General features: G+C 47.5%; 1 long non-coding RNA gene across 1 annotated transcript; it reads left to right on the top strand.

The window, feature by feature from the left end:
• The first annotated feature begins 1,703 nt into the window (after positions 1-1,703).
• On the top strand, positions 1,704-7,789 carry LOC115073387. The gene is made up of 4 exons (XR_003852001.1): positions 1,704-1,819; positions 4,752-6,717; positions 6,834-6,981; positions 7,111-7,789. It is a non-coding gene; the product is annotated as an uncharacterized LOC115073387 (long non-coding RNA).
• The last annotated feature ends 2,036 nt before the right edge of the window (positions 7,790-9,825 follow it).

Here is a 9,825-nt window from a genome sequence, read left to right as displayed (position 1 = left end):
GGCGGTAAGTTAGGTTAAACGCGCGGGAAAAGTGCAGGTTTAAAAAGCGATAATCGGGGCGCACGTTACTGTGTGGGAGGGAATAGCTAATCCGATCGTTTACATCTCATATACATGCCGCGGGCGGAAAGGGTTACCCGTTGAGTTAAAGAGGCGGTAAGGATGGGTTAAAGGGGATAGTGAATCGCTGGTTGGGCTAACGCGGGTTAGAAGCAGGGTAACCGCAGCTTAGAAGCAGGGTAACCACGGCCGCACTTTACTGTATTGGCCTGAAAGTGTGTTCTCATGACAGTGACAGGGACATCTGGTGGCCAGACCAGGAGTGTCTGCCACATTTATTTATAACAGTTTATAGCACGCACTGATCCAAAGTTCTCGGCAGAGTATATGACAAACATGCGTAATAAGAACAGATAAAATTATGGCGTGACAGTACAACACAAATACGATGTTACAGATTCTTAGAAAATCCTGGGATAGTACTGCATTCACTACTGTTATTGAGTTCTTTAAAACGGATCAATCCTATGTGACTGCATCCTTACAAGAAGCAGAAGAAGCGTTACTGGATCATATAAATTCTGCATGAGTACTAAGCATGCCTTGCATGATATAAACTAATGGAAAATAAAGTAGAACTGCCAAATCAGCTGTGAGCTGATGATCAGACTAGGTTTAACTCAAATGCCTGCTTGAACAAAAATGTCGTAATGAGACAGGATTTAGTAGTATGCAGTTGCTCTGGCAAAGTGTTCCAGTAAAGGGGGCTGACAACAAAGCAAGCTATATCATGCATCTCCATTAAGTGTGCAGCTTGTGGGGAGGGAACCTTAAGGAAGCCACGTTGTGTGGACCTAAGAGCACGTGTAGGCTTGTAGATAGACAATATTATTCTGACCCATGGTGACATGGAATGGTTCATTAACTTGAATGAGGGATGCAATTTTGTATTTAACCAAAATTGGGTAATGTGTTGCAGAATAGTGCATTATCTGAAGCACTCGAAGGGATGACGCAGGAAAACCAACAAAAGCAGAATTACAATAATCTAATCTGGTGATAATTAGTGCCTGAAGCACTGTTCAAAAGTCACAAGGGTTCAGCAGGGGTTTTAATCTACGAAGCATCCGTAGCCGGAGGAAGGCAGCCTTAACCACAGGTTTGATATGTGGGCACATAGTGTTAGCTGGAAATCTAGAATGACACCCAGATTTCCTATCTGTGTGACAAATGTTATGGAAAGGCCATCAAACAAGAAGCTAGATGGAATGCAATGAAGTGGGCAATGACTCAAAATAATGAAATTGGTTTTACTTACATTTAGAGTTAGTGTATTCGCATGCAGCCAACATTTAATAGCAGACAAAAAGATTGAGATTAGGTCAAGAGGGGCAGACCAAGAAGACACAGGCACGAAAAACTGGAAGACATCTGTGTATGGCTTACAATTAACACCTAGGCCAGCCAGCAGCTTGCACAATGGAGCCATGCAGATGTTAAAGGGAGCAGGGGGGAACCAGTAGCCAACAACTGGAGGGAAAACAGCTTAGTCTTGAACGCTCAGCCCTGGAGGTCTGAGGCTGAAGCTCTAGCAGAGAGCTACCTGATTACTAGGAACAGTGAATCAGTGGCTAGTACTGTTGGTCTTTAGGTATTCGTGGGTGGAGTTATGACAAAGCAAGCTGTCATTGGTTAGCAAGTAGATCCACCCTGCCTGCGCAGGAATTCCCTGCTGGCACAATGTCATTTGTTTTATAGGGAACAGGATCTGAGTTTTGGAATCACAGGGCTGTGCTGGATCTTCCCCTTTGCCTGTCTGGTAAGAGAATCCACATTTCTAGACTATCTTGTTTTCTTTTCTGCAACCTGTAAGTCAGGAAACTCATGTTATGTTTGAACTTCTGTTGCTTCCATTAAACCTTATTGAAAGTCTGACTATTGCGAGGGATTTGAAGCAGACCCTGACAGATTGTACCTGCCCACCTGGGAGATCCCAGCAGGTGAAAGTTTTGGTTTTTTATATTTCATTTCCCTTTCTAGCTACTACAAATAAAGTCAGGCAGTTAAAGCTCGGATGAGCTAGGTTTGGTTTTTTTTTTCATTTCCTCCTGCTAGCACAGCCAGTAGAAACATTGACTGAAGAGAGGATCCCGTCCTCCAGTTACAGACCTGGAATTGCAGCATGTGGATTCTGGTGGAAGCTGCCCTAGGGAAAAGAAGCTTTCTGCTTTTTTCACCACCCTAACTCTGGCTACACTTGAGGAGGCAATTAAAGAGCAGCACCCACAAATACAGACACTCCCCGGGGCAGTATTCAGAGCTTGCCAAGACATAAGAACGGAAGAGTCAGCTATCAGAAACAGCGCATACACTGTGTAACCAAGACGTCAAGGTCTAGAGGCTGCAATACAGAGAACTGGCCCACCTCCTAACTTCTTACCCCCAGAGCGATTTGAGGGAAACAGGGGAAGCACTATCGAGAGTTCCTGCACGAATGCAACTTACATTTTCAACTTTACCCAGCATTCTTTGCTGATGATGGAAAGAAACGGTGGTGGGTAGAGTTACAGGAGATGCTCTGAAATGGGCCACTACTTTGATGGACAGGGGAACCAAGAACAACATGGGACATGTTTCTCCGAGAATTTAAGAGAATGTTCTCTGACCCCCATCAGAAGCTGACGGGGGCTTACTGCAACTATGCCAAGGAGCAGGCTCAGTCCTATCATATATTGCCCACTTCGGCCAGCTTCAAGCAAATGTGGGTTGGAGAACCACCAGTTTCATCTAGGATTAAGAGAAGAGATTAAGGATGAGTTGACTCCTATTGAGCCTCCCTCTTCCCTAGAAGATTTAATCAACCCATGTATCCAAAACTGACACCCAGCTAGGGGAACTGCAAGGAGAACAACAAGGAATCCTGGGCTGGTCGCACCTTTCCCCCCAGTATCTCTCTGCGGTAGTCGAAGAATGCGACAATCTACAACAGATGCAGGTTTGCACTGCCCCCTTGCAGAAACTGGCGTGATATTCAACAGCCGCAACCACGACCCCATTCCCGTTCCCATTGTGCGGTGGAGGTGTAGGACACTCTATGGCTCAGTGTTCACACCAAGGAGAAGCCCTGAGTAACTGGGGACTTGCAGTTCCAAGCACCCCCTCGGAACAGCGGGGCCAGGAATAAAGTAGAACGGATTGCTTGTGCAGTACAATCCCAGATGGCACAGGATAGGCAAAGAGATCACCTCAGGAGGACTGAATTAATAGAGCAAACTTGAAAGACTTGTATTCGAGAAATGGGAAAGGTAGCAGCTTGTTTGATCTCCTGATTGGATAAATTGGATAAGCTGAAGACTATAGTTCTCCCTGTCATAGCCAGTTTGGATGACACAGTCCAACATATACAATAAGACCTGTGAGCAGTGACCCAGGCCTTCCAAGGGGGGGGGGGGGGGGGAGATTGCTATCTGAATCAGAGGACACTACAGCAGAGGCTGGAGCACCCACAGATGATCTTCAGAGCCCAGTGTTCATGGCTTTCACAAATCCAAGGAAGAACAAACACCGGGTAAAGGCTACCCTTGCTGAAAGTAAATTAGTAGCAGCAAGAAGACAGGTTCCAAGTGCAGAGTCACTCTGAGACTCCTCCTCCGATTATTACCTTAGCAGAGATGAGATTAGGGACACTGACAGGGAACAGAGGAAGCCTCATCAGATCTTGTTCCACTGAACATTAACTGTGCAAGGAGAATGGAAGGACTGCTGTTATATCCTTCCGGAGCAATGACTGACTAGGAATGACCCATAAAGATAAATTTTGACTTTTTTTTACTTTACTTTGTCCATGTGTGCCTTGTGGGATAAGAGGTGGAAGGAGCTGGAGGCTGCTGAATTACGGAAGTGAGGATGGTTCACTGGGCTTCAGAGGTTCCCTTTTGAGTATTGGTGGGTAGAGTTATGTCAATGCAGGTTGTCATTGGCTAAGCAAGCAGACCCACCCAGCCTGCACAGCTGCTTTTAAGTGATAGCTGGCAGGGAGATCCCTGCTGGCACAACCTTGTTTTTGTTTTGTAGAGAACAGGGTCTGAACTAGGTCCTGCTAGGAACAAAGGGCCATGCTGGATCTTCCCCCTTTGCCTATCCGGTAAGAGAATCCACATTACTGGACTATCTTCTTTTGTTTTCTGCAACCCATGTTATGTTTGAACTTCTGTTGCTTCCATTAAACTTTATTAAAAAGTGTGACTGTTGCATGGTATTTGAGCCAGACCCTGACATACAGGGGACGAGAAGGGTCTTCTGCTGCAGCAAGTCTACAAGAAGCTCAGTGAGCTCTTCGGGCAGAAGACATCCTCTAAGATCAAGAGGAACATCTGGGTCGGCATTGCCAAGAATGTCAGTAGCCTGTCAGTGAATACCCAGACTGTGGACCAGCTGAAGCACTGATGGCAGGATACTAGGGCAGCTGTCGAGGCCAAGCTGGAACAGATAGAGAGGTCCTAGCGCCAGATGGGAGGAAGCCATCATGTGATGGGGAACTGACACCAGTGGAAGAACTGGTCCAGGGGACTCTCCAGCAGGACAACATTGCTGGTGAGATTACTGGCAGCACTGACATGGAATCTGTGGAAGGAGCAGGTAGTATGGCGGGGAATACCTCTCTGGGGGTGAAGAGAGCTGGCTGAGGAGTGGGGGATCAGAAAGATGTAATAGTACTTGGCTCTGATATGTTTTTTCTTCTATTTTCCCAGGTGACCACTGGCTGATTGCCCTAGGGGAGCCTGCCACAGAGAACCAGCCAGCATCTCTGGATCCACCACCTCTGATGGATGACAATCAGACGGTCGAGCTCCACGTCACACAGCCAGGGACATCCAGGCCAGGGACATCCTGGATGTACCAGCAACACCTTGCACCAGCACAGCTGTTTCCACAGGTGCCACTGTGGTTGGTGGTGGGGCTCCAGGCCATGACGTTCTCCCACCAATAGGACACCGTTCTCCAGCGTTGACACAATGGCAGAACAGGTCGCAGCAGAACTGCTTGTAAGCCAAGAACTCATCGAGACCAGCATGATGGCGGGGTGGATGGCAATACAACAGGAGATGGAACGCGTGAGGAAAGAAATGCATCGGCTGTGGAGAGAGTCCAAACCGTCTTTGAGCGAGAGCACTGCCCCAGCCAATGTTTTTGCTGCTAGAGTTCAAGCTTCATGCGATGACACTGTTGATGTCCTACAAGGATTTGACTTATCCATACGGGAAATGAACAGAACCCTTACCCATGCGATCGGGCTCATGTTCCCCCAGGAGGCAAGCTCGTCATCAAACTCAGCAGCCCCCCATGCAGACCCAGAGGTGGGAACCTCAGATGGAGGCCAGATCCTTGAGACAAGTTCCCACCATGCTGAACTGTTCCTGACTGCATCTGAACCCAGGCCTGATTAAGGCAGAAGGCACCCATAGGCAACTGGGGGGTGGGGAATTTTCCTCCCCTTCCTCCCTGCAAGGGGGGGGGCATTGCGGGCAATACCTCCACCTCACATCCCCCTCTCCTCCCTCCTCACCTACAAGTTGTGGCAACATTTCTCTCCTCTAGTATAATATGCATTTTAACTTGGAGTGTATGTGAGTTGATGTTTTTAAAGGCTGATTTTTATGTTGCTTTTACATTTTTTATTGCATGTATGTATTGTCATAACCATAATGTATGTAACTAAATTGTAAACCACTTAGTTTCTATAGCACCTGTCAACAATCTAAGTTGAATGAATGAATGAATGAATGAATGAATGAATAAATAAATAAATAGAAACTAGGTGCTGGAAGATGAAATAAAAGAAACAACACTGGGCCTTCAGCAGCCCTGGCACACTGACTGACCGTGCTGTGCCCTGCCCCTTGCATGGGTTTCCATGGTAAGAGAGAGCCTGTGGAGGAGGAGGGGAGTGGTACTGCAGGGGCAGTTAGCATGCCAGGGTTCCTGAAGGCCCTGCGCTGATTGTTACTTCATCTTCCAGTGTCTAGAAAAGAGAAGCGGGGCTGCCACAGCAGGCTCTAATTTAGGCAAGGCAACAACGGTGATGCTCCGGTGCCTTTGCAAATTTGACTGTTCTGAAATCCAGGCCTGTCTGGACTCGACTCGACACAACCCTGAACCCCTAATTATTCCAGCCGGACCTGTCCTGTCCCCACACTGGAACACCAATGACTATCCCACAGTCCAACTGCCATGCTGGACCACGTGTGACTTTCTCTCAGTTCTCTTCTGTGACCGGTGGCTGGCATATAATTGTCCTTCAGGTTTCCTGGGCGTGACTCCCTCGAGAACAGGAAAATACTGGCGGTCTATTGCCACGCTGACCAACCGGTAACAGGACCCTGAACCCCACCCAGACTATGCCAGACCATCAACGGCAGCCTCGAGAGCCAACTGCCACGGAGAACAGGAAGACATCGGCTGTCATCTGCCACGCTGACCCACCTGAACCCCACTGCACTGTCTTCTTAGAGCCTGCAGGCTGGGAGATGCTTTATTTTTCAATGGTGCATCATCGGCACTCATTGCCACAGTATGCAGAGAGGGCGGCCACGCTCCTGCTCTTCCGTCTGGTGAAGACACTTCTTCCCCTCAGACACCTCGTCTCTAGGTAGATGCTCCTCCCTCTCGTCTCTGCCTTCCCCTGACCCATCACCGACGTTCGTTTCTTCTCTTTTCGTGAGTATTTACATTCCACAGCTCTATTTTTGCTGGTTCTCCAGGGGCACTGGACGGCTTCAGACTTGATTTTCTTGCGGTTTGTTTTTTTTTACTCTTTTCCCTTCCTGTTGCAGGTGGGTGCATCGTCGTCATTTGTCACTGCATTATGCGGCGATGGCAGTTGCTCTTCTGCTTTTCCTTCGAGCGCAGATGCTTCTCCCACTAAATGCCTCATTTCAGCCATCACCGGTCCTGTCACCGAAGCTGGTCTCCTCTCCTCGCGTAAGTATCTACACACTGGCATTCCTGGGTACTGTCCTGGCTGGTTCCCCACTGGGTGCTACACTGTAAATTTCTAGGCTTCTGATTTGCATTTCTCACTTTTGTTTTTCTTTTCCCTTCTTTTTGCAGGTTGGGTGCATCTTCCTCATCAGAGCTCATCACTGCAGTATGCAGAAATGGTTGCTCCATCCCTGCTCGCTCATTGCCGCTGTTTTGCTGAAAAGGTGAATCATAGACAACTCTTGGCTGCTTCGGCCGCTTTGCCAGGCTGTCTCCAGTTTATGGGTCGTGTTGATTGCATTTATGGACTTTCACTGAACGTGCAACCTTGCATATGCTCAGTTTCACCGGCTGTCACCGTGGCTCTTGAAATGTTACTGGACTCTTGATGAATCTTTTATGCAATTGCTTTGAAGTCAATCTTACATTTTTACCTTTGCAAATACTTTTGAGGTGAAGTAAGCAATCTTAAATTATTAGTTGTGCTGTAGGCTTTTTTTTCCCAGTGGGCGAGCAAGTGGGTCACAGGCATCATAGGTCCTGCCTTCTTGGTCCAAAGATTTCCACACTTGGGGACTGTTCTTGAAAATCTCTGGACCAATGGTGCAGGGCCTGTCCTAAAATGGAGTCACACCAAAGAAGAAGACCTGTCAGTCATTAAGAATGATATTTCAATAAAGTCATAGCAAAACTCTTAACATATTAAAAACATATTTTAATAACGCTGGTGGATAGCAGTTGCATATGTCCTTGGGGGCGCACACCGATCTGAGTTATAATCTCTTCCAGACAGCTATCCCCACTCCTGTTAATTCACCCCTGCCCCACCCCCTCCCCATCCCACCATGTGTAAAGACGTACCTCCAAAATCACCATGATTTTACCGCGAAGCTCATTTCCCTTGCTGTACTCTCTGTCTGTGGTAGAGGCAAATACATTCGGATCCATGTCCAGATGAAAGCCATTCCCGAGGACGATGTTATGGAGCATACAGCACCCCATGCATACTGAAGTGCTCCTCCAGAGCGGTCAATATAGTGGAACCGGCTTTTCAAAAGGCCAGATGTACATTCTATGACCACCCTGTTTCTCGTATTTCTGCCATTGTATGTGATAGACAGGGAGGTGAGCCGCCGTGGTCAGCATCTCCTGCAAAAAGTTGGAAATACAGCAATCCATTAGCTTTCTGCATGCAAGGCACAAAAATAAATCGTGTTATCGGTACCCACCCCAGAGAGCTTACATGTTCCCACCCGAGACAACTAACATTTGATTGTATAGCTGAATATGACACGCTGTTGGCACCATGCACCAGAAAGCCTGCTTCCAGTACCCACCCCAAAGAGCTTACAGTTTCAATTCTCTGCTACCACTTTTGGCATTGACCCCAGAGAGCTAACATGTAGCAGAGCAGTACCCACCCCACAGAGCTTATATTTTGCTATTTTAACTTATGCTTTGGTTTGACTTACTGGACAACCAGCTTTTGCCGTACTTCCCTCCTGTGAAATTTCGAACCAGCATCAACTGCACAAGGATGAAGGAGCCACGGCTGCTTCTGGAAAACTTGGAGACGACCCTGATGATCTTCATGGGCACATGCGCACACAACGTGCACATTCAGGAAGTGGAAATGCTTCCTGTTACGGAAGGCCATGTTCTCTCCTACGTGGGAAGGTGACAGCGACATGGGAGCAATCGATTGCACCCATTACATTTGGCATGCCAGCTATATTGAAAAAGGCGCTCTGCATCTCCTGCCACTCTGTAAACTGCTGTGGGTACTTGATATACTCCTTGACACGTTTCATCAAAGCCCTCAGTATGTGGGTGAAATGCCCTGAAAACAATAAATGGTCCATACCAGCCACTACAGCCCTTGGATTCTGGAAGGAGCCAGTGGCAAGAAAATGCAAGGGAGCTTGACCGAGCCTGGAATGGCGCGGCTACGCTTGGTTAGAGGATCAATGTTATCTCTGATTTCTTCATAGAGAGAGAGAATTTTCCTGAAGCTCAGTCTATACGTCCGCAGCACATCTGTCTCCAGTAAACCCATCAGTGTTGTCTCAGGCAAAATATCTGCTGCCTGTGTGTCCTTCTGTGAACAGCTTGAATCAGGACAGCCTGCTCCGCCCAGACCCTTCTTTCTTCTGTGAGAAATCATCTTCTTACTCTCTCTTGCCCCTCTCTTCTTTGCTGTAAAGCTTCTGCCGCTCTTATTCTTCAGCCCGCCTGCAAAATGTACCAAAGCATAAGAAAAATCGTACAGAGTCCTTGTTTGCCACAGAAAAGCTCAGCGAAGCATCTACACACAGCACCACAATGGACTAAAATGGCCACCAGAAATGTGCTTTAACTTTTACTCCTGCCTGACCCAGGCATTACATTTCCTGCATTAAAAAACAAATGCTAAGACCCGCCAACATGGCTCTTTACATTGCCCTGTAATAGCTAATGCCCTCTTTTATAAGCAATTTGCATGCACCTGCACTAAGCATACCACAGGTTTAATAGCGAGGTTTTTTCGGCGCCAGAGCCCCTTTGCCTGAGCAAGGTTAGTGCCGAAAAACCCGTGCTAAAACTGGAGGGAAAACCCATGATAGGCTCAGCACGGCCTCTTCAGCAGGTTGGTGAAGAAACAGCGCAGTTCCACCCAGTTTAAAGAACACAGTCAAGCTCACAGTAGACTCTTCCACCCCCTCTTCTGAAGCTCATTATCAGCCTGAGAGTGCCACTGTGATCAAAAAATTATACAGCAAAAACTAAGCCTACAGCCACCAGCTCTGTGCTCTTTGAAAGCATAAATACTGAAGCCCAGAGCAAGACAGAAAACCCTAATTGGCC

This window comes from Rhinatrema bivittatum, chromosome 11 (assembly GCF_901001135.1).
Source record: "Rhinatrema bivittatum chromosome 11, aRhiBiv1.1, whole genome shotgun sequence".
Lineage (NCBI taxonomy): Eukaryota > Metazoa > Chordata > Amphibia > Gymnophiona > Rhinatrematidae > Rhinatrema > Rhinatrema bivittatum.
The sequence above is the reverse complement of the archived record's forward strand: the minus strand, read 5'-3'. Positions and strand labels throughout refer to the sequence as shown.